The sequence below is a fragment of the Haliotis cracherodii genome, unplaced genomic scaffold (assembly GCF_022045235.1).
Source record: "Haliotis cracherodii isolate W230 unplaced genomic scaffold, xgHalCrac1.p SCAF_11, whole genome shotgun sequence".
NCBI classification, from domain to species: Eukaryota; Metazoa; Mollusca; class Gastropoda; order Lepetellida; family Haliotidae; genus Haliotis; species Haliotis cracherodii.
In genome coordinates this window covers 8,944,183-8,970,616 of record NW_027266266.1, presented here as the reverse complement: position 1 = coordinate 8,970,616, position 26,434 = coordinate 8,944,183, and the positions used below count along the sequence as shown (strand labels likewise).

Genomic DNA, 26,434 nt, shown 5'->3' with positions numbered 1-26,434 from the left:
GATTGTATAACCATCTGATCCCCGAGAACAACATGTATCAGGAGAAAGAGCATTACATGATATCAGATTCAGATCCTGAAGCATATTAAAATGATACCTTCTATCTGCCGGTAGACATTTTCAATGCGTATGCTTAAACATATACCTATTGCATATCACGCCATAATGTACTTAAGTAACTGAAGTAAGCATTTTGAGGTAGATATGTAAACGGAAGTTGAAAAGACAATATCTTTGTTTTGTTGAGCCTCAACGAATGCATTAGTTATCAATGAAAAAGTAGGCAATTTCATATCACGCCATGTAATTACTTATATAAAGGCCATTGGTTGCAATGTGATGATTCATTACGCTACAACTACTTTATTGCAATTACACTAAGCAAACGGGGACTACAGCTTATAATGACACTTGAGTGAGGGATAGATAGGTGTGTGGCAGCGTAGAAGACGAGGTCCGTGTTTTGTTTCACTGCGTATTACATGATGATATCAGGGCAACTCCTTTAATGAATGTACTGCTAAATCTTATAATGTTTTAGATATACCTGATATCGACAAACTTTGTTTAAATTTCAGTGACTCCAGTGTGTGTTTTATACTTGCCAAAGTCTGCTTTTTAAGTCTTAATCGTAGAAAACATCTTTTATATGGATAACTTTTTACTATATCATCTTTACATCATTTATGTATAAATTTTATGATAATTTGTCTCTCATAATTCTATTGAATGGTTCTGTACATTCTATCTATGTCAAGTTGTACAAAGCTGTTTTATGTATGTACAGAAGTGAGACGTTAATAAACTATTGTCTGTCTGTCTGTGTGGGTGGATGGGTCCATAGATGTGAGGGTGGGTAGATGGGCGGAAGTGTGGGTCTGGCGAGTGTGTGGACGGATGATTCGGTGCTGGGGAAGATGGTTGGGTGCGGGTGGGTGTGTATGAGTGGGGGCGAGGGGGGAGTTGTGAGTGGGAGTCGGTGGATGGACGGGTGGCTGAGCGGAGTTATGGGTAAAAGGGTATGGTGTGGAAATGATGAATTTTGGCACGGGTGAGCCAGACAGATTTTTGAGCAATGCTGTGTCATGTTTTGTGTTGATATGTTATTTTAGTACCATGTGCTTCTCATGTATACATTATGTGTTTTAATTTGTGTCCCATTAGCCATGTTGGTACTTCCAACCCCATCCAGTGATTTAAGCATTAATAGTGAGTGAGTGAGTTAGAGTTTAACGCCGCTTTTAACATTATTCCAGTTATATCGCGGCATGTCAGCTTAATGTGGGAGGAAAGCCCCAAGTGATGCAGGTCTCGGACGTTTACCACTTCGGTGAAACCCACGAGCACGGGTATGGTGCTGACAAACTTAGAAACATAAACGGGGCGAACCGGGATTCGAACCCACAATCATAGGTTTCTGGCGTGCCCAAGGGAATCGCGGCGCCCTAGACAACTGGGCCACCCGTGCCCCCAGTAGTATATTTATGGTTTATTTACATGTATTTGATGTATTTAAATGCAGTTTCAGCTAGACATTGAGTTAAATCGGGTAAATATAAGGTACTTAAAACTTCCAGGCGTATACTGTTTTCACAATAAGTTGGCTGCGCCTCCCAATCAGAGTCGGTGAGTTCATTGGTGGAAGGGGCTAATTTCTAAGGAAAACTTGTTTTAACATTTCACAATAATATGTGTTTGTTACAGACGATGTGAGTTCAATTTCATTTATTTCACTTCAAAGCATGTTATGTTTTCACAATACGTCGAGTTGCGTATAGGCTAAGTTGGTATATAGTTGGAGTAGAGGCTAATTTCTAATGTAAACTTGATTTAACATTTCACAATTATTATTATTGGTGTTTCCGAGTTACCATATATCGCTTGAGGCGAGGTGACGTTTTCGCCAATCAGTGCCGTTTTCGCCCGTCGACGTTTTGCTAAGGTGCCGTTCTAGCTATAGCCCGTCGTCTGGATTCTTCAGTAATCTTTCTTTACTGTTAATCCGGTGTGCCCTCGTTATAAAAACGTCGTCTGCGTTCATCATCTCGACTTGTGTCTTCACGAATTCATGCACTAGACGTTCGGACCCATCTCAGTTTCCTCCTAGTTCGCCGTTTAGCTCATGAAACACAAGCTTATTTGGGCGAGATCTAGCCTGTAAACCTCATCCTGATCTTCCACGATGCACAGGCTGTGTCGTAGATTTGCGTTTTCCTCCCGTAGCTTAGCAATATCATGATTGAACTCGATCGTCATTTTTGTGACCTTGTTATCAAATTACGTGAATTTTTTAGTGACCGTGTTATCAAGTTTCGTGAAATTGTCACTAAAAGATTTTAATCTGACTTTGGCGTTTCCAAACTACTTTCATGATATCATCGTAGCTGCACTCACTGGGATTTGTTATTTCTATCGTGCCTGTTTCATATTGTGACAGTATTAAACAGACACAACAATAGATCTTTATTTCCGACATAATGGGAAATCCAGACATGTAAAACTCAGTCTGGAATGAGGTAGTTCGTACACATGAAAACCAATTAATATCTCCAACATTCCTAATTTCTTTAATAGATCGCAACATCGATTAGAATCTCTTGTAGAAGGCTTCCTGGTGACGCTTATCCAGTAGGCTATAACTCTAGAACGGGCATTAATCCATTGAGGGAAGAGACCACATTCCAATATTTAATATAAGAATATTTAACTTGCAGAATTTATTGTGCACTTTTCCTATACAATTGAGAAAATTCATAACCCAGCGCAAACGACAACACAATACGCACATTGTTTTTAGGTTCCTACACCATCAATGTACTTGACTTTAACCATATACTAGTATACTGTCTTTTTTAAGGTAACACTGCATGTCCCTTGCATAGATTTTGTATTGAAACCACATGCTTTCTTTCAGCTACAGCCGCAAAAGCAGACATTTATAAAAAAAAATAAAACTTTGTACTTTTTCTGGCTGACAATTTTATTTACATGGCAAACACATTTTAGGTTGTGTCGAAAAAGCGCCGAATGCGTCAGATTTTTCATAGTATTGAGGTCGCGCTCGTCACAAAGCTATTGGTTCTTAAAGTAGAAGAAAAGGTGGAAAGGTGTAAACAAACTTCCGAAAAAAACTTTATCTTTGTCCCACATATGTCAATGTATGTATAATGGTGTGCGTACATACGAAATACATAAATAGTTTTAAAACATTCCTAACTGTAAATTGTTACACTGAACACGTTTGTCTTATTCGGGCACAATCATCCTGGTTTGCCTGCCCAAGATCGCATGTGCCCCTCGCATGAGGCTGCGAGGAGGGCAATGGCAGGGTCCCAATCTGGATCTATCCCATACAGCATTTCGCTGCGGTGAACCGTGCGCTCACTTTCGTGTAGCGGGTCTTTCTGTCGAGTGAGTGAGTATGGTTTTACGCCGCTTTTAGCAATATTCCAGCAATATCACGGCGGGGACACCAAAAATGGGCTTCACACATTATACCCATATCAGGAATCGATACCGGGTCTCCGGCGTGACGGGCGAACGCTTTAACAACTGTCGAGAGGCACGGGAACCGGCCAACAGCATAACGTTGGCACAGTTACCACGTAGTGAGTGAGTGAGTGAGTATGGTTTTACGCCGCTTTTAGCAATATTCAAGCAATATCACGACGGGGGTCACCAGAAATTGGCTTCACACATTGTACCCATGTCGGGAATCGAACCCGGGTCTTCGGCGTGACGAGCGAACGCTTTAACCACTAGGCTACCCGACCGCCCCTCCACATAGTGAGGTATTGGTACTTTTTGAGAGACTAATTATGCAAAGATTAGTAATAACTTTACCACTGTATATATCTATCAATGTCAACAGCATCATGTACACCAGTACGACTGTGTCAACGTCATACGGTTTGTTCCTTGAAGGCAGTAACAATCGTTTCAGGAAGACCTACAATAAGATTTATAGCTTATGTCCGATCTCATATGGTCAGCGACTTTAACAACTTGAGGCCTTTCTCTCTGAAATATTGTTTCAAAATTGGTATGGAATATTTTATTATCCAATGTCTGAAAGGGTGACATAAATAAAAGACAATAACAATGAAATGTGTTGATGTGTTTTGTTTGTGAAGGAGTTTGTCCACAATAACATGAATGATAGTATATGAATCCAAGACGACCAGTCCTTGTTTAAGCCCCTTAATGCCGAGCAGCAGGAAAGGTAACAACAAGTACCATCTTTTATGATGATGCGGCCAGCAGTCGAACCTTGGACGTTTTGCTCTCCGGGCAGAAGCTCTAGCACTGGACCATGGAACGAAAACTTTCTAATATATATCAATGAGTGAACATATTAATCACTAACATCTGTCACTGACCGACATGGTGTTGTAGTGTATCCAGCGAGACAGTTAATGTTGTCTTGCCTGGAGGATTGTCCAGCTTGCAGCTGACAAAACAACTTGGAGCAGTAAACTGACCATGCTCTTTATTTACCACAGGCTCGCTGACTTGGTTGATGCATGTCATCGATCCCAATTGTATCACGATACACATAATATGATACCTTCTTGAAGCTTCATGACAATAAATATTTCAGAGCAGGTTCAAAAGGAAAAGCTTGCTGTAGACACATGTTTGTAGTGGCTTTCATAAGCGGTGAACTTGAAAAGCTAATTACACCACATTTTGCAATATTTAACCCACAAAAAGGCAGGAGTGGGGGAAGGTGTCATTAAATGTGTAGTAGGTAATTTATTTTAGAAAGTGTATTGTCTTGTATCGTATCATTGTATGAAAAGTCTTGATGCACCAGTGCAGATATATCATTTCACCCCCAGTGGATGTGTCATCTAAAGTGACTTTAATGCAGATGTTATTCCCAAGTCTTCACGGGTTTGTATGTACTGTGCGTCCCTCCATTGTTGTAGTGTGCACAAACAAACAGGTATTGACGATACCCACCACTAAGTTCCTCAGTACCTTCACATCAGCATGTTCATAGTGTACCCATGCAAGCTTGACCATGGCCATCTATCACAAAAGGCTGGCAAATTTGAAGTCGGAATCTCTTGACTTGGCAATGAAAAAAGGGAAAATAATATGAAAATGAAGTACCAGAAAGTCTGGTATGATTATAGTAAATGGGTTGCCGAAAATGGTCCCATAAGATTGCCGAAAATGGTCCCATAAGATTGCCGAACACACACACACACACAGACACACACACACACACACACGCACACACGCACACACGCACACATACACAGATTGACTTTCATTATATTTTCCCATATGTACATGATCAAAGATGTCAAATAATAATAGAATAACAAGTTGTTGTCGAATGTCTTTATGATGGATCAGCATACACTCTGAATTACCCATCTCCTTTAGGATATATTTTAAAGATAATAACAGGATAATAACAATTTGTATATTACATTTATATCTATGCAGGGAGTTTTATCTATCCTGCCCGATATATGTAGTTATATACTGCTGATGAAACACACCCATCTCAAGGTGTCAAATGCCATACATGGATTAAATGATTAACTGATAAACACGATAAACGATCAATCAACATGTTATCAGTTGCAAAATACAGACTCATTACACTGAGATTTCAATCCATTTCACTGTGAATCCTCATGTGTGATTTCAGTCTAACCGAGTGTGTAAATCCTTTCCCACATTCAACACACTGATAAGGCTTGATTCCACTGTGAATCCCCATGTGTGTTTGCAAGGTACCTAATTGTGTAAAGCTTTTCCCACATTCATCACACTCAAAAGGCTTGATTCCACTGTGAATCCTCATGTGTGTCTGCAGGTTACCCGACTGTGAAAACGTCTTCTCGCACACATTGCACTGAAAAGGCTTGCTTCCATTGTGAGTCCTCATGTGTGCCTTCAGACTGTATGATTGTGTAAATCCTTTCCCACATTCACCGCACTCATAAGGCTGGATTCCACCGTGACTCCCCATGTGTTTCTTAAGAGTACCTAACACTGTAAATGTTTTCTCACACACAATGCACTTATAAGGCTTGATTCCACTGTGTATTCTCATGTGTGTCTTTAAGTTTCCTGATAGTGTAAATTGTTTTCCACATTCACCACACTGATAAGGCTTCATTCCATTGTGACTTCTCATGTGTTTTTGCAGAGAACCTGATTCTGTAAATTTTTTCCCACATTCAACACACTCATAAGGCTTGATTCCACTGTGAATCCTCATGTGTTTCTGCAGGTCACCTGATTTTTTAGACATTTTCCCACACACAACACACTGATAAGGTTTGACTCCACTGTGGCAAAGCATGTGCCTTTTCAAGTCACTTGATTTAATGAATGTTTTCCCGCACTCACTACACTTATGAGACTGCTTTGCTGGACCACCACAGTCTTTGAATTTCTTCAGATCACCTGTTTCCAGCAACTCTCTCACACAGTCCCTGACTACACATGTTTCAGTAACAGAGCCAGGATTCTGTTGTTGGCTTTGTACTTCCATTATTAACTTGTGGATGTTATGGTGTTCACTGAAAACATAAAAGAGTTGTCACTTTCCCTTGTTAATGCATTCCCAAAGATGTTTCCACCAATAACAACTTGGGCTAGGGACCATATAAGACTAACATCTAGTCCCTGAACATACTGTAATGAACATGTCTTAGAGAAGAAAAAAACAGTTGTTAAATTATTGTCATAAAACATAATAAAAAGGAGCCCAAAGATTCATTTCATTTTCAGATACTGCATTACTGCATTAAATCAAGTGACTTGCCAAATATTATAGACTTGCATTGGCTGTACTGGAAATATTTGTTTCAGGGTTTGTATGACAGACTGAGATATCTTGAGATATAACTCATAAAATAACAAAGTGGCAAATATGTGATCATTTTGTATACATAATTGTCCTTGATGTCTACAGTCTACAGTCTAGAAATATCCTGATCTCCTGTTGTGTGTGTACTCTACTTTACTTCAGTTATATGTAAGCATTTGCAGCAATGCACACATTAATCATGTTAATCTCTTACCATGCTTTTGCCACAAAAGACGACTACGCTTGTCACAAGAGGCAACTAACGGGATGGGGTGGTCAGGCTTGGTTGATGCATGTCATTGATCCAAATTGCGTGGATCGATGCTCATGATGTCAATCACTGGATTGTCTGGTCGAGAGTCGATTATTTACAGACCGCCGTCATATAGCTGGAATATTGCTGAGCGCAGCATTAAACAACAAAGAAACATAATTTTTTAACCGTTTGTCCATACTGTCATTGTTTATTGTGCCCTTATCATGTATGTACTTGGCACTGTTTCTGTATGCAAAGCACAGAATTTTCTAATAAACTAAATGTGTATAAACATGATAAATATGAACAAATATTCCAGTTGTATAAAAACATTCAAAACAGTAATGCAGAATAGAAGATATAAATAATTTGATTTACTGTTAATAACATTTTGGGTCTAGTGGTTGAAGTGTTTGCTTGTCACGCTGAAGGCCCGAGTTAAATTCTCCACATGGGTACAATGTGAGAAGTCCATTTCTGGTGTCCCCGCCTTGGTGTTGCTGGAATATTGCAAAAGGAGAGAAAATCCAACTCCCCTCCTTAAACTTTCACATGTGTTTCGCTTTAAGAATAAATCGCTGGATGTGTTGGAAAGTTATGAACAAATGATATATACGACGGTGCAAAAAATATGTAAAAATAATAAATACATGTATTGAACAATAGTTATCATTGTTAATAATTCCAAGAATACTACCTCTGTTTGCCATAAATCCTGTATTTTGGCTTCAGTCACAATACTAAAATTTTCAGATTTTCAACAGGCGCCCTCTTCACTGTCAATCATACAATTAGTTGTTCCCAAATCATGAAAATAGCACTGTAACCACCCAAGCTATGGCGTGTGCAATGGCAGGAATCTCACTTTTTTCCCCACTCTAACTACACTTGAGGTAGATGAATTGGGGAGGTAGGCGGGAGTGCTCCTGATGTAATAGATGTAGTATTCTTATATTGTTCGATAATTCTTGCGAATCCTCTACCTCTATTACATCTTTGCCAGCATATACCAGAGGGACCTGTTGGGTTCTGCCTATAGTAACTCCCTGTGAAATTGACATTAATCTCTTCTGGAAACCATTATTCACTAATTCTAATCCTGACTCGAGATGTGAGGAAAATCAGAATGTATCAAGAATCGGTCAAATATGTGATACCTTCATCAGAGTTACTGTTATATACTCAACAACATAAGTTCCTGTGACACCAATATTATAGTGTATTTTTCAAACAAGTAAAGTTTGGTTTTCAATATTGTAGTACATGTATGGGATCAAGTTACAAAAATGCAACTGCTACAGAAAAGCATGCATTCCATGCAAAAATTGACTTTTTTGCAAGCCCCATGCATTTCACTACCCAAGAATGGGTATAAAACATGTGCGTTAACGGGATTCCATATGCATTGTTTAGCATCGTGCTGACAACAACCACTCAGAAAAACAACAAAATTACGCAATTATTCAACATTACGAAATGCTACGCCTGTCCAATAATGAGCGTATGCAAGCCATTGGTATGCTTGAAGCAGGATCGAGTCAACATGATGTTGCAAGACAATTTAACGTCCACAGAAACACCATTTGGTGTTTATGGCAACGCTGGCAACAGACGAATGCAGTCAGTGACCATCCTCGAAGTGGCATGCTACCCGTAACCAATAATAGACAAGACAACTGCATTCGAACAACACACCTACGAAATCGATTCCAGCCAGCAACAGTGACTGCATCCCTGGCCCTCGACGAATATCTTCACAAACTGTATATCAACGCCTCAGATGTGTAGGGATTGTTGCCAGAAGACCCGCCAGACGTCCCATTTCGACAGGAAACCACCATCAAGGAGGTTTACAGTGGTGCAGTCAGCGTCTATGCTGGACGGCCATGCAGTGGGGACAAGTTCTATTCACTGACGAGTCTCAGATTCAAGTGTCTACCGATGTCGAGGTGAACGTTACGTCAATCATTGTGTCATGGAAAAAGATCGGTTCGGGGGCGGTAGCATTATGGTATGGGGTGGGATTACAGCAAGACAGAGGACCCGTTTGATAGTGGTAGAGGGAAATCTCAATGATAGCGCTACCGCGATGAGATCATAGGCCCTGTTTTGCGTGGCATGGCCCAGGCATTACCTTTCAACATGACAACGCCCGGCCTCATATTGCTGGACTTTTTCAGCATTCTCTTCAACAAAACAACGTGAATGTCATCCCCTGGCCGGCTCGCTCCCCTGATCTCTCACCAATCAAGCACATGTGGGATGAGATTGATCGGCGCTTTCAACGACACTCCAGGAACTTCGAAACATGCTCCAGCAGATATGGACAGATATCCCCCAGGACTTTGTGTGAACGAAGCCTGGTCCATTCCATGAGACGAATTTGTGTTGCTTGCATCGCAACCAGAGGTGGACACACACGCTATTGATTTGTAAATTGACATTTTGGCATGTTCATGGTTTTTTTTATGAAATCAGTATGGAAAATTAAACCATTTGAACACTTGCAGGAGTCCTTTATCTGTTGCCAACTGAAATTGTTTCAGATTTGGTAAAAAACATAACTTTGCATTAAATCTTATTCAATGTCACAGGAACTTTTGTTGTTCAGTATATTTGCTGATCTTGTTAGTAATAATTTCTACCCAATGACGTCATTTCTTGTTAAATTTGGATTTGTGGCACTAATACTGGTACTGATATCACTTCCGATGCTGACACCACTTCCAGTTTGTCATTTCCCTTTTATTGGATAATAGTCTATTTCTACCAAAATATCATTTCCTGATTAGATGGACCTTGTAGTGCTATTTCCAGTGCTGATGTCACTTCCAGTTACGATCTCACTAGCGGCTCTATCCCTTCCGGTTCTGAAGTCACTTCCGGTCACTGGAGGCAGTTGATACTCCAGGTGTTCCTTATCCATCCTACACTTATTTATCAGGATAATCAAGGGTGTACTCACTCTCTGATGCTGTTGGTGATGGATCCCTGGCAAATAGATCTAGGTGTGGTGTGTCCCATAACATGGTTATCCAAACAAAAATCTGGGGATGTTAGGTCCATTCGGATGCCACTATTCTGCCCTGGCGGGAAAGACTGTCGGCAAGGATGTTCAGTTTCTCGGGTATATGTCTCGCTTCCATCCGACAATTAATAGAGTCTGCCAAGGCAAACAATTGTGTAGTCTCTGTCATTAGGATGCTGGATCTGGTTCCCCCTTGTTTCTAGATGTAAGCCACTACTGTGGTGTTAACCATGGCTTTGAGGATGGATGATTTTGAACGCTTCTTTGATGCCAGGATAGATGGCCTTCATTTCCTTGCAGTTGATATGAAGGTTCTTCTCTCTGGAGCTCCATGATCCCTGTACCGTGAGATCATCCATATGGGCTCCCCATCCCAAATCTGACGCATCTGTGAATAGATTTGTGTTCGAGCATCGGAGAAGTCAGAGGGATGCCGCTCATCACATGCTCTCAGTGAGTCCACCAATTCAGGTCTCGTACTAAGTTGGGAGGTAACTGGTGTAACCCTTGTGTTGCTGGAATCGCACTCCGATGTATATGATGTCTTGAACCCAAGTGGTCTCAGACTTCATGTTCTGATGTTCGGCTATCATGTTCTAGTGTAGCTGAGCTTCCTCTTGGTCGTCAGCAAGGAAATCGTCCAGGTATCCATGGATTCATACTAGCTGTGGTGGGCAAACCTGATGACTGGCGCTGTAATCCTGGTAAATAGCCAAGGGGCTATTGATATCCCAAATGGTAAGACCTAGAACTCATAACTTCAACCATCGATTGCGAAGCACAGGTATTTCCGTGACAATGGATGTATCAGGACGTGAAGACAGGCATCTATTTGGTCAAGACTGATGAGCCAATCTCCTGTCTTCAACGTCAATCTGGAACTCTGGCGTAGGTACCAGGAATTTCTTGTTGAGGATCTTTTGGTCGATTATCATCCTCATGTCGGTCGTATTTTACTTCTGAACTAGGATGACCAGAGAATAAAAACCTTTGGTTTTGTTGGTCTCCGCTAGTCTCTGAATGGCTTGATTCTTTTGATTGCTGACAGGAGCCCGTACGGTAATCCTCGTCTTGGTCGGCTGGCAGGTTGGTTGGACTGTCTCGTGTGGTCCATGCGGCTGGCTTGGGTACCATCGTTTGATGGTGATCAAACATGGCCTTCATCATCTCCTGCTGTTGCTTGAATAGTTGTTATATCAGACTCATGGAGAGTGCAGGAGATGGCTGTTTTGCTGGAGTAGGAGTAAAAGGTTTTAGGGTAGAATCATAGGCCTGATCACTGTCGGTTGCCGTGATGACTTCAACTTTTCTCTTGGCCGCTTCACGCCTCTTAGCCTTAGTTACAGCCTCAGCTAACTTTAAGAAGGCTAACTTCACATCTTGCCTCCTCTGTGCATATTGTCTCTCTGCACCTCCAGCAGTTACCATGAGGATCTTCCGTGATCATAAACCGACCACACTTCTTGCAACCGGGAGTAGAATGAGACTCCATTACGACCTCGCAAACACACCACACATCAGCTTCTACTCACCATGCTCACATGCATACAATCATCACTCCAGTTAGCAGCTATAACTATTTACTTACTGTGTCTGTTTTATAAAAAACTATTAGAATAATCTTAGATTAATGTGACTAATACCAAGTGCTAGAATGTTACAACTATAACAATAGGTGTTGACTCTAGCACACACAGGAAAACACTGAGATTCACGCCATTGCACATGTCATAGCTTGGGTGGTTACAGTGCTATTTGGGAACAACTAACTGTGTTATTGACAGTGAAGAGGATGTCTGAATCTGAAAATTTAAGTCAGTGTGACTGACGCCAACATTCAGGATTTAGGGCAAAGATATAATAGAGGTAATAGAGGTAGAGGGTTCGCAAGAATCATATTCTTCTGTATTTTTATAATGCCATTTATCTCTACATTTTTACAAGCACACTCATACAAAAACACATGAGTGAAATAAATCAATTATGTCATCAAATCATAACTCTATTTATGATCAATTTAATCATGTCATCCTAAAACAAATGCAAAATAAATGGAATCCAGAGGCTAAATATCAGAAAAAATGACAGACCCTCTCAGATAACAATCTAAATCTAGCAAATAAGTAATAACAATGGAAGAAATTGAGGCCTTATCAGCGACAAAAGCAAAATGACACGAAATATTAAGGCACATATCGCTGCTGAAATTAGGGTGTGTGTCACTGATTACATTTTGCCCATGTGACCAGATCTGGGCACAATACCAGATTTCAACATGTTCAAGGTGTGCAAAAATTTCAATGCTGTTCTCAGCATGCTTAGATTACCGACCGCCCCTACACTTCCTTAAATGATGATGATGATGATGTTGGAGATTTAACAAGCGCTTCTGATGTTGCCAATTTCCTTAAAAGGAATTAATGGTTTATTGCCTTTAGTACTTAGATCATGTTTTTTTAAAGGTATCTAAGTATTCAACAGCTATTATATTATATGTACATATGTGCACAGTCTGGCCGCAAAGTAGCAACAAAAACAAAGATAATGACAAGCTTAGTCACTTCCTTTTCCAAGCACATGAAGCAAGACACACCACTCTGAGTTCTGCACTAAATGTCACTTGTTTGAAAGTATCTGTGATCACATTTAGCATGAGTCCTAATGTTAAAAAAGACAGCACTAAATATAGAAATACATGGTCAGTTTTAATCATGTTAATCACAAGATGATTGAAAGACAAAAATATTACAAAAAATCATCCAATAACAGCACCAGATGAGTCACTCTGCATACATGGTATAAAAGGCTCTTTCTAAATAATTATATTTTGTACATACACTGATCATGCTGATGGCCAAAAGAATTTTTACCACTTCAAAAATGTAATTGCAAAAACTATGATTTCAAATCAAACTTAAGTTCAAACTAAATCAATGGACAACACATTGCCCAAACACAACAATTATCTATGACACATTAATTTGTATAAAATGCGAAAGAGTGAAAAACGTGACACTCGGGGAGCTGAAGTTACATGTCAGACACTCATGCTGATAAAAAAAATATTACAAAAATGCCACAACTGACACCCAAACATACCCAGGACCTGGGTATGATATAGACGGGGGACAGCCATGCCCACATTGATGGAACTTTTGGTTGCTCCCATGTTACTTCGACTAACCTGATGCAATGGTAAAGACAGACCAAGCAGACATCAGACAGGCCAAGAACAGCAGACTCAGGGTAACTACGCCCAATGAAAACCGGTACTTGAATACTTTGCATCTCCAGAATCAATTCCTGACTGTGACATCATCAGCGACGAATGCCTTAGGACATATGGTTATAAGGCAGGCACTCGCCAGGCGACTCAGGGCTCAAGGAATTAGGGCTTACAGACCTTACAGTGGACAGCCATTGACTGCACAACATCGTCATCGAGATTGAGATGAGGCCGGACTGGCTGAGGGTCTTCACTGATGAAAGTCAGTTCTGTCTGTTCAGAGCTGATGGAAGACAGCGTTTCTGAAGGGGAGAATGAACAGTGGCATGTTGCGTTCAGGTCATGCCGAAAGGTGGAGGGGGATGTTATGGTGCGGGGAGGAATTTGTCAGCAGGAGAGAACACCACTGGTCATCGTCGATAGAAATTAGACATCTCTACTTTACAAGGATGACATTGTTTGTCCTGTAGTCCTACCACTTCTACAAAAACTCTCATGTGGTGTCCTTTATCAGCTTGACAATGCCAGATCCAAAACAGCCAGAATAGTACAGATATTGTTTGCAGCCAACAACGTCAGTGAATTGCCGTGGCATGCACACTTCCCAGACATGTCCCCCCCTAAGAACACCTCCGTGATGTCATGGACTGTCGTGTTTGACAGTGACCACATCCTGCAGGCGACCAATGAGAATTGATACAGGCCGTCTCAGGAAAATGGCGACTCAGTTGTAATGTATACAATACACTAAAACTCAATTTATTCAATTGGTTCCACCGTGACTCCTCGTGTGTGTCTGCAGGTTAGATGATTGTGTAAATTGTTTTCCACATTCAGAACACTGATGAGGCTAGTCCACTGTGAATAGTCATGTGTGTCTGCAGGTTAGCTGAGTCTGTAAACTGTTTCTTACATTCACCACACTGATATGGTTTGATTCCACTGTGAAACCTCATGTGAATCCTCATGTGTTTCTTCAGGTAACTTGACAGCGTAAATCCTTTCCCACATTCAACACACTGATGAGGCTTGATTCCACTGTGAAGCCTCATGTGTGTGTTCAGGCTGCCTGACTGTGTAAATCCTTTCCCACATTCAACACACTGATAAGGCTTGATTCCAGTGTGAATCCTTATGTGTGCCTTCAGGCTGCCTGAATCTGAAAATTCTTTCCCACATTCAACACACTGATAAGGCTTGATTCCACTGTGAATCCTTTTGTGTCTCTGTAGGTTACCTGAGAATGAAAACGTTTTCCCACAATCACCACACTGATAGGGCTTGGATCCGGTATGAATCTTCATGTGACCCTGCAGGTTGCTTGATAGTGTAAATCTTTTCTCACATTCCATACACTGATAAGGCTTCTCTCCACTGTGAATCCTCATGTGTGTCTTCAGGTTACTTGGTAGTGTAAATCTTTTTTCACATTCACCACACTCATAAGGCTTGATTTCACTGTGACTCCTCATGTGCTCCTGCAGATTACCTGATTGTGTAAACGTTTCCTCACATTCACCACACTCATAAGGCTTGATTTCACTGTGAATCCTCATGTGCTTCTGCAGATTACCTGATGATGTAAACATTTTCTCACATTCACCACACTCATAAGGCTTGATTTCACTGTGAATCCACATGTGTTTCTGCAGATTACCTGATTGTGTAAACGTTTCCTCACATTGAACACACTGATAAGGCTTGACTCCACTGTGACTGTTCATGTGTGACTTCAGGCTACCTGAGTATGTATATCCTTTCCCGCATTCACCACACTGGTAAGGCTTGATTCCACTGTGAATACTCATGTGTGTCTTCAGATTACTTGGTTGTGTTAAAGTTTTCCCACGCTCACTACACCTTTGAAACTGCTTTGCCTTTTGTTCCTTGAGATCACCTGTTTCCAGTGTGTCAATGGCAGATCGTTTATTGAGATCACCTGTTTCCAGTGTGTCAATGGCAGATTGTTCATTGAGATCACCTGTTTCCAGTGTATCAATGGCAGATTGTTCATTGAGATCACCTGTTTCCAGTGTGTCAATGGCAGATTGTTCCTTGAGATCACCTGTTTCCAGTGTGTCAATGGCAGATTCTTTCTCGGTGTCACTTTTGTCCAGCAAGTCGCTCCCACAGTCCCTGACTACACATGTTTCAGTAACAGAGCCAGGATTCTGTTGTTGGCTTTGTACTTCCATTATTAACTTGTGGATGTTATAATGTTCACTGAAAACATAAATGAGTTGTCATTTTCTTTTTTTGCGTTTATGCATTGCCTGAAGATGTTTCGAGAAGAAAACCGCTGGGGTTGGTTCCATACATAATTTAATGATGATAGGATATGTATCATGATACCTTTGGTTACTCACAAAAAAAAAAAATTCTGTGGACCGCAAAGGGCAAGTGTTCACTTACTCTTAAGGGACGTCACTCCTCAAACTGAAGTGTCTTATTTAAGGCTCTGAATACTATTGTCCAATGGGTTCAAAAGGCGAATAGCATAACCACACCCACAAATAATACAAGCAATAACTGTTTGCCAAGTAGGCTTTACGTGTCATATAAATAATATATGCTCAGTTTTCTAAATATCAAAACTTTAAGTGGTTATGTACCTCAAAAAGAAAATCGCTCAAGATAAAAAAGTATTTGTCAAAGTTGTCGGCACACAACCATAACTGCCACTGTTGACTCGAAGGCACTTGATGTCAAGGGACGCATAGTCAGATATTTTCTTTATATGATACTATTTTTCATTTGATCATCTTTGTTCTTTGATGAACAGAAAACACTCTAGTTTCTTCATTTCTAAGAAACAGCAATTTTTGTTTCAAACAATTATAAACAAAAACTTTATGAATGATTACATCATCGATTGGTTGAACCGGACACAATCTCCAACAACTGTACATTGTGATCCCCCACAACTCTAACAATCCTGTAATTATATCTAACTTCATTTTGGGGGCATACTCACAAAGATGTATAATCCTAGAGGATTTCGTTTCATAAACTTTCGAAAATAGACAAACTGCTGACAAGCGTAGATGACATGTGACACTCACAATTTATTTACTTGGAAAAACACTACCAATAGTTGAAAACATCTGCTCATACGCAAAATCTGAACTTATTTACATCCTGACATCCATAATATATGTAATTTTATCCACCATTGCTGAATACGGCATTGCACACATCAAAGAAAATATGCAAAATTCAGAAAACTACCATTTGAGAAAACTGTGGGATAGAATCAAATTCCTGCCAAATTAGCAAGAAATTACCCACTTATCTATTAATTACCTTCACCTGTTTACCGTTTACTGTTCATAGACCTGGGTGGCATTTTGCGGTTGGCTTTGCTCCTATCATGCCTATGTTGAGTAGTTCTTCATGATAGACGCTGGGAAGTTACATAAAATTTTGAGGTGAGGTGAAATGGGGCTTAACGTCGCGTCCAAGATTATTGCACTAATATAGTGACATGGATGCCCATGTATGTGTGTGTGTGGCTGCTTGTACTAGTCCAGACTGATGCCGATTTATAGTGCTAGCTCACTGAGATACCATGCCGCAGTTTAACATGAATACCCCCCTCAGACACAGTATACTGACTCCAAGGCGACCAGTCCTTGTTTTAGCCCATAAATGCCGAGCGCCTGATAGGGTAACAACAGGTACCATCTTTTAACGTGGTTTTGGTATGACGCAGTCGGGGTCAAATTTTGAAGCCTTAATCCAAACTTATGGATTCTGTGGTCAATGATTTTCAAAATATTTTTTGACAACGATGTCGACGGGGAGAGATATAATATATAGTGATGTCATTATTATAACATCATAACATTGTTAATGGTCTATCGTTGCAATAAGACAATTCTGAATACTGAAGATGTCAATGAATTGGGTATTTTTTTAGAAACCCTCACACCCAGAATGGAAGAAACTTGGTAGCTCTACATGGCGATTGGATTTTGTGGGTTCGAATCACGATTCACCTTGATTATGTTTCTAGGTTTGTCAGTACCATACCTGTGCTCATGGGTTTCACCAAAGTGGTAAACATGGTAAATGTCTGAGACCTGCATCCCTTCAGGCTTTCCTCCCACATTAAGCTGCCCACCTTGATATAATTGGAATACTGTTAAAAGCGGCGTTAAAACCAACTCACTCACTCACTAGTAGAGTAGAAGCTCCAGATTTCATAGGCTCAACAGAGTGGTGGATTAGCCAAGATGAAATAGAAGATATTAGAAATATATTTAACAGAACAATGTTATAGTTAAGCAAAGAACTTCTGGTGTTGATACTAGAGGTGGCACAGCTCTCATGTACAGTAAAGAATATATTTCCGACATTCCAATTCCAAACAGATCTAACTGCCCCGTGGCCTTGTGGTAGAGCGTCCGCCCAGAGAACAGAAGGTCCGGGGTTCGATCCCCGGCCGCTCATACCAAAAGACGTAAAAAGATGATTAAGGGGCTAAAACAGGGACTGGTCGGCTCGGAGTCAGTATACTGTGTCTGAGTGGGATGTTCATGTTAAACTTTGGCATGGTATCTGTGTGAGCTCTTGGACGCGACGTTAAACCCAATTTCACCTCACCTCACCTGACAGAACTGATGAGGACACGCTGTGGATAACAGACTGTGGCAAGGCACTAAACAGTACTGAGGATTATTGGAGTTATATATATGTGTATTACCCACAGGGTTAGACATAACCATGTTCATAAAAATCGAATGTTCATTTCTACAAATATCACTTCTCCCGCACTAGGTTATTGTTTAGCATTGTTGACATCATTTGAATCTTGTTGAAACGTAAGGTCAGAATGAAGCCACACTAGAAACAATGCCATAGCTGAAGATTGTTGACGTCATTCAACAAATAGTGTTTTTCTAGGACAGCGTTGGTGATCGGTGCATTTTTTGAAAGGGCAGCTCAAAAGGAATAATGAATAATGGGTGATACAGAAATTATTATGCTCACACGTGTGTCATACTGATTTTACAAAACTCTTGTAAGAAATCATGTACTAACCTCACTCCCCCATTGGCATGATGATGATTGGGAAACACAAGAATTCTGACACTTGTTGTGTTAAGTCAGTGTGACACGCATGCTCATAATCATATAATAATCTCTAAATACCCCCTGAAAACTTGAGCATATGGAAAGTGAAATTAATAGCAGGCAGAGACTTTTATGCAAGAACAGGAACTTTGGGTGATCAGATTACATCAGAGCGAAACAGTGGCCATTCTCCTCTACCCAGGATACTTTCCCCATAAACAGAAAAAACACAGGCCCTGTGACCAACTAATTTAGACATGACCTCATGTCAGAATACTAACACATGCATCCAAAACATGCTAAATGGCAGAATGATGACTCGTTGACTCGTTTGGAAACTATTCATCATACCAATATTATGATTCTAGCACTGCAGTCAACATCATTACACATTACATAAGTGTGAGGATTTGGGTTCCTCTTAAAGTCTGAAAGTACATCCACTTACACTTGTCAGACCACTGTTCTCTCTATGCAAATCTGTCACTGTCACTGAAACCAAGGAGTCTGGACTAAGAGCAGCTCTAAAACACAGTTAGCTTTCTGCAAACTCCAAAATACTTTAAAACATTTTCATCATAATTGTGCGTGGGAACTCCCTAAGTAGCATTGATGATGAAACAGCCAACCTCAACTGTATTTGACTATATGCTTTGTTTGTTTGTTTGTTGCTAAACGCCAAACTCAGCAATATTCAAGCTATATGACAGCGGTCTGTAAATAATAACAGTCTGGACCACTATGGGTTACCTCCTTTGCCTTGTGATAATGACATACCTTGTAATTTGAAGGCATCACTGAAATCTCAAGGTTACACAAAAACTAAATTCTAGTTCAAATTATTGTCATCAGATTTTTTTTCAAAACAAACTTAAAATATCATTTATTATATTTTGTTATTGATTTCTTAAAGGGGCACTGATCTAAAGCAATTCCCCGGGACTGGTTGTTGCCTTTGTTATTGTTTTTTCCCCGTGAGTACCCGGATGATACCCGGATGATACGCAACGCAACTGAGTGTGACCAGAGACAGGGCATACCGTCTGCAAGGACAACTAAATAAACTTGGAGGCAATATTTGTTTACGCATTTTTGAACACTGATTGGTTAACTGTGATCTCTAAGGATTTCGACAAAGGGCGCATGTAAATTAATTTCTTCAGCCTAAATAAACAGACAAAAAGAACGGCGGAGCCCATCAGATGTCGTCATTTGGAAATACCCCAGATGGTTATAGTTTAATAATAAAAAAAAAGTATCCATGCAGTGAAAGCATTTTCGGATTTCAGATTGCGTCGATAATACGATTACTTCTCCCTTGTTGTCATCCATGTTTTCTGGTATAACCATGATAACCCTACACTTTAATAAATTGCCTGAGAGAATCACATTTTACAAATTGTGTAAATATTTCAGTCATTTTGACTGAAGAATCTGTCCAGATTAAATAAAATTGTTTAAGACGATCAAAAGGGCCTAAAAACACCACAATAGATTATTATGTAGGATTAGAAGCCAAACGACATAGAAAAATGTACTTTTCAACATAACATTTCTCTTGGTGATGACATTAAACAACAAAATGTTTGGAATTTGTTATCATAATAAAACAGATGGAAATGTTTTTCAGTCAATTTGTAAAATAACTGAATATTTAGGCGTTTAATAAATTTTAAAATGTTACAATTTTGACAGTAAAAAAATATACACACTATAAAAAAGCAATGCTCAGGTGAAATATTTACTTTGTGTTGCAAGTCAAAATACTGTAAACGAAAATCACAAAATTACCAAGCAAGTGACTTATCAAAACTTCGTCACCATCACCGATGCTACCCACAACGATACCTACATTTCCTTATTATCTCGAAAACTGTATTTCATTTTGTTGATCAATGTGACCATACGCCCCTATTGCTACCCACAAAGGTGGCTAATGCGCTTACGAATGGGGCAGCACAGGTCGCGAACTAGTCTAGATTTCTGCTATACATCCGGGTACTCACTGGGAAAAAACAATAACAAAGGCAACAACCAGTCCCAGGGAATTGCTTTAGATCAGAGCCCCTTTAAATATTTTTGCATTGAATACTTATGCATTGAATACTTATTACTTATAACATTTAGAATTTTACTTGTGCTGTTTATGAAATTGTCTGGACAAATCACTGAATTCTGGCATCATCACAGTAAGTGGTAGGTAGAACTATGTCCTCTTTTTGTCCAATTCGGACCTCCATCGACAACTTTTCTCTGTACCGCGATACGATGCAGTTCTCTCCCTTGTCAAACTGAGCGCGAGGCCCGGCTTTTACTCGGCGCAACTAATGTAAATAATGAACTTTCATCAGTAAAATATGCATTGTTAGATAAAATAAATGACATCTGATATAGAGAGACACATAAAATAAGTTTAGTGAGTGCATTTTGTTCCGTTCAGCGTTCATGACAAGTACCGCGATACCCCGAGGTTGCAGGCTGTTAAAGTTCATGGATAAATAGCTAGGAATCACTAAACAAACGAGACCAGTCCATAAGCAGACGTTATGAAATTATCTCCCTTCTCAGTCATTCACTGTTAAATCTTACGATCTGTTCATTCAGTTGCAGTTACTTACATTCGAGAGTCAACTTTAGCGTTCGGCCTCCCTGCTTTGCGGGCTGCATGTAACGACCGAAGTCTCCGCTAGGGGAGCTATGTTCAGAATGAACCAGTACCTAGACTGGTTCCTGTTCGTTCCTGCGACAGCTTCATTGGAAAGCGGAGCAAGAGCAGCGACACCAAGCGGAGGATCCGGGAACCAGTCTAACCTGTACCTTATCCTGTAGCTGGGCCCCGTCTCTACCACATTATAAGAGCCAAGTTGACGATGCGCAAAAGAAGCCGGGAACCTGCTTACCCTGCCCTTAAGCTGGTTCCCGGCTCCCCATGCGCGTCGTCAAATTTATAGTACCATCTAATTTTATGTTTGGCCATAGTTATTGATTCATTGAAAGCATGTTTTAAGACAGCAGATTGTCAATTATGTTTGTAGAATTGAACAATCGATTTAATGATCCTAACAAATAGGGGTAACAAACCAAGCTCCGCTCTGCATGCCCAGTTATGTGTTTATTGAGAGACTCCGAGAACACGTTTCCAAATTTTGTTTGTAAAAATATATCCATATACCTATGCAGAACTCCGTCAATACACCTTACAGTTATATAGGACAGCAGGTTCAACAATTGCCTTGAACATTTTGCACCAGGCATTTGCGTCTAAATTCAAACAGGTTAGAAGAGCACATAGTATATGCTCTTTGGAAATTCTACACATTGTTTAAATTAATAATTTTGATGAAATACAACACCTAAGTAATTGTATCTGTCTGGAACATTAATCTCTTGTCCAGCTACTTACCATTTGAATGTTGGATTGTCAGTTTTATTGACAAGTATAACTACATTAATTATTTTCGATGTTGATAGTTGGTTTATTGCCAGTGCAGTATTTTTAGGGATTATTGAGAAGCTCCTGAAGTTAGGCCGGCGAATCGGATAGAGGAACCATATCATCAACAAACAGTGAGTGAGGCCATGTTTTTCTTTAACAAACTAATATTCAAAATCTTTTAATAAATAGAATTAACAATGTTGGTGATAGAATACAACCTTGCTGTACCCCTATATCTGATTTATGATGGGCTGGGGTGTCCTTGTGCTGGTTTTACTTTATAAGGACATTGTTACATAAGGAAGTTATTATTTGTTGTATTTTGCCACACGGAAATAGGTCAACGAAATAGGTGCAGCGAAATGCTGTGTGGAGAAATAGGTCAGATAGAGCTGACTGGTCCCCTGCCCTTCGTCCCTTACGACTGCGGGCGAGGAGCGCTTGCGCTCTAGGACAGGTAAACCAGTCAAGGACACAGCGTGACTCCCTCTGATGTTTGCGTCCGAATAACAAAACGTGTTTTCTGTAATAATTTGCAGTGAGGAATGTTTTAAAAAATATTTTCATAATTATTTATATATTTCGTATGTACCCGTATCAATATACATATGTGAGACAAGATAAAGTTTCTTTTAAAAGTTGTTTACATCGTTCTGATTCTCAACTTTCTCAAATTAAAAACAAATAAATGTGTATCTTAACGCAATGGTGAGTCAATACTCGAGGTCAGTGTCAGTCACATGTTAGTGGGTCTACATTGAAATGTATTGTTTCATCACGTGATATGGAAATGTCAGATTCTTAATAGAGGTGTAACAATATATCTTATTGCACGGCGTCATGCGAGGGGAGGTTTGAGAAAGTTGTTATTTTCCACCACTTATGTGTTGCTTTGATGGATATAGATACTTATATCAACACTGTTTAAGCGTTTTCCTTTGTGATATGAAATGAATCAAATTACATTTAGTCTAAGCTGCGTGTATGTGTTTATATTCCTCCGACCGCCTCCGTAGTCAAGGAGAGCGGAAGGTCGGAGGTTCGATACCCGGCTGCGTCATACCAAAAGACGTTGAAAGATGGTACTTGTTGTTACCTGCAGGGGCTAAAACAAAGAATGGCCGGCTCGGAGTGTGCGTGGGATCTGAGTGGGGTATTTATGTGAAACTGCGGTATGGTATCTCAGTGGGTTAGCGCTATGAAATCGGAATTAGTCCGGACGAGTAAAAGCAGCCACACACACACACACACACACACACACACACACACACTCACACACACACACTAAGACACACACACACACACACGAAGACACACACACACGCGTGCGCGCGCGCAACTAGGATCAATGACATGCACCAACCAAGTCAGCGAGCCTGACCACCCGATCCCGTTAATCGCCTCTTACAACCAGCAGAGTCTCCTTTTACAGCAAGCGTGGGTTTTTCGCCCTTTAAAGCCGAGCGCCGAGCGCCAACAAGTACCATCTCTTAACGTCTTTTGGGGATCGAACCCCTGACCGCCCGCTCTCTTGGCGGACGCTCTACCACTGGACGACGGAGGCGGTCGTTATTTGCTAAGGGTAATGACTATTGTATCATCTTCTGAAAACCTATATACGCACGAATGTCACTCTGACTGACAATGTCTCATACTGAAGTGTGACCAACCAGTCAGTTAAAGTTGCCGAGCCTGTTGGATAAAAGTAAACTGACCAAGTTCTTCGTGGACCACGTGTGGACATTCATGACATGTGAGTTGTACAATTCATGCTGGTACGGTTTAAATTGCATTCACCATGGATCCGGAATTAACGCCTACATACAGAATATAGTTCAGTTCGTGTAATCAAAACCCCAAATGGTCCTTATTTTTCAGCAGCTAAATTGTATATCAACAACGTATAACAACTTTAAACAACAATCACTACGCCCTTGCTTCATGGTATAACTATATACCCGTGGATGTCTGTGATATAATTGTCAATTCTTAACGGGTCTGTTTTACTGTGCGTTCCTCCATTGTAGTGTATACAAGCCCATCAGTATTGACGATACGCCATTTACTCCAGAGTGGGACTATAGTTTGAATATAGCCAGATATCACATAAGGCTGCAAATGTGAAGCCTTGACCTGTCAAATCGACAATAAAAAAAGCAAACATCGAAATGAAAATAAATTCACGAAAAAGCAAAGCCAGAAAGTCCGGTCCGATTTTCGTCAAAGACAGTCAAATGATCAATAGTGTCAATGTCTGGTGTTGTCACCCTGTACACGGATCACGTCAGCAGGCCTCCTCATGGTCAACATCAGACATCTGATCCTCAACTGAGGGATGTGTTGTCATTCCTCAAGCGATGCCCGAGTCAGTTCTTGGGGATTTTATGCTGGAGGGTCTCTGGCTCTAACTCTACGTCCCAACCGATCCCATATAATTGCTGGATTGGATGATCGTAACTCCCAGGCCATACTTTAACATAGGCCTACAATAGTCGTAACGCTGAGATCGCTTTGTGCATGTGGGCCCAGGCCTGGGCTTCGAGAAAGCACAGGCAGAGTTGTTCTGGAGATGGTCATTCACAACTCGTGCTCGGTGGGGTCGGGCATTGTCATCCATTAAGGCAGGACGTGTGGTAAATGCATGGTTCTCAAAATGAGTCACACCAAAACCTTCCAAAGTGGTGTCTTGGTAAACCGCTAAAAGGTCCAGCATGTGATATTGTGAGAGGATGTGGATGATTTATTGGCCCTTAATCCTGCTGCATTTAGTCGACGCCGATGGTGCAAAAGGCCACTCTGTTGTGGGTATGCCATGGCCAGTGATGATGAATAACAGTGCTAGGTGAAGTTTGCAGCCGTTTTGCCTGGCGTACAAGGACCCTGTCCTCTCTGGCACTGGTCTTCAATGGACATCCTGATCTCGGCAAGTCACTCACATGTCCAGTCAATATGGGTTTTCTGATGAGTGAGTTTGATTTAACGTCGCTTTTAACAGTATTCAAGTCATATCACGGCGTGTCAGCTTAATGTGGGAGGAAAGCCCGAAGCGATGCAGGTCTCAGACGTTTACAACTTCGGTGAAACCCACGAGCACGGGTATGGTGCTGACAAACCTAGAAACATATCCGGGGCGAACCGGGATTCGAACCCACAATCATAGGTTTCTGGCGTGTCCAAGGGACGCAACTCTGCACAGTGAATCGCGGTGCCCTAGACGACAGGGCCACCCGTGCCCCCGTTTTCTGATGAGTCGACCGATTACAGTATGATTAATGATTAACAAGGGAGTTTGGTGCATGCCAATTATTTGCCATCTTGGTTTTTAGAGATAATGCGCTTCGGTATTCAGTTACAATCGTTCAGAAGACTTTGAAATAAATAGAACTTTCGTTCAATAGCAGAAGACGCATGAACTTTCTGTCATCTAATCTAAACATCCCTAAAGAGACATTAAGCTTGCATAAATGCACCGACAGGGACTGGAAGTATATACAGTTTATAGTCACGTGATGTGAGTGTGTGAGTGAGTGAGTGGTAATACAGGTTATATAATTATACTCAACCACAAAAGAAACACAACTTGTACAATGTGGATAACGTTAAGACCATTAAAGATATGTAGATAATATTAAGAAATGATAACAGAGAAAACATTTGATAACAAATGGGCGTTGATTGTGTTAATTTTAGATGTAAACTAGTGTCCAAAAGAAACGATACCACCTGTTTGCAACGACATAAAAGAAAAACTAAACAATGCAGAAGTTTAGGATTGGTGTTATGCTTTTGAGAAATTCTTTCACAACATCTGTACAAAAATTTCATTTCAATAAAATCTGTACAACCAATATGACAAGCCTTTAAAGATGGGTGGGGTCGAAAAATGAACATTTCGTTAGAGCACTGATCACAGAAACAACGGGAAATGTCACATCACACGTCTCAAAGTCAAGTCAGTAGCGGGTATGTCCATCGTGAGCATCAATACATGCCAGAACATGCCTACGGACTGATGACGTCAAACGTCTGATGACGTTGGGGGTGATGCGTTGCCATTCCTCGAGGAGACATCGTTCCAAGTCCTGGACGTTGACTGGAGGCACACGGCGACGTCGGATTTGCCGATCGAGGTGGTCCCATAAGTGCTCGATGGGATTCATGTCCGGTGAACATGCGGGCCATGGCAAAACCTGTACGTTGGCGTTGGCAAGGAAGTTCTGTGTCAATCTTGCTGTGTGTGGCCTTGCATTGTCATGTTGGAAAAGGAGTCCATGAGGCTGTTGCTGAATAAAGGGCACCACAACAGGCCGTAGGATGTCATCAAGATAACGCTGTGCATTCAGGTTTCCACGAATTACGACAAGCATCGTTTTGACGTCACCACATATGCCACCCCAAACCATTAACCCTCCACCTCCAAACGGCCGGACCTATTGGATACAGGCAGGCGCCAAACGTTCACCAAATCGTCGGTATACAAGCTGCCGTCCATCGTTTCTGAAGATGAGGAATCTGCTCTCATCAGAGAACATAACACGTGCCCAGTCCCGCCGTTGCCAACGTCGAACTCGCCT

The 26,434-nt window shown here is 40.8% G+C and overlaps 1 pseudogene; it reads right to left on the bottom strand.

The window, feature by feature from the left end:
* Nucleotides 1–5,483: 5,483 nt before the first annotated feature.
* The window catches only part of LOC139456182 (zinc finger protein 721-like), a 46,512-nt pseudogene continuing 25,561 nt past the window's right edge, over nucleotides 5,484–26,434 (bottom strand).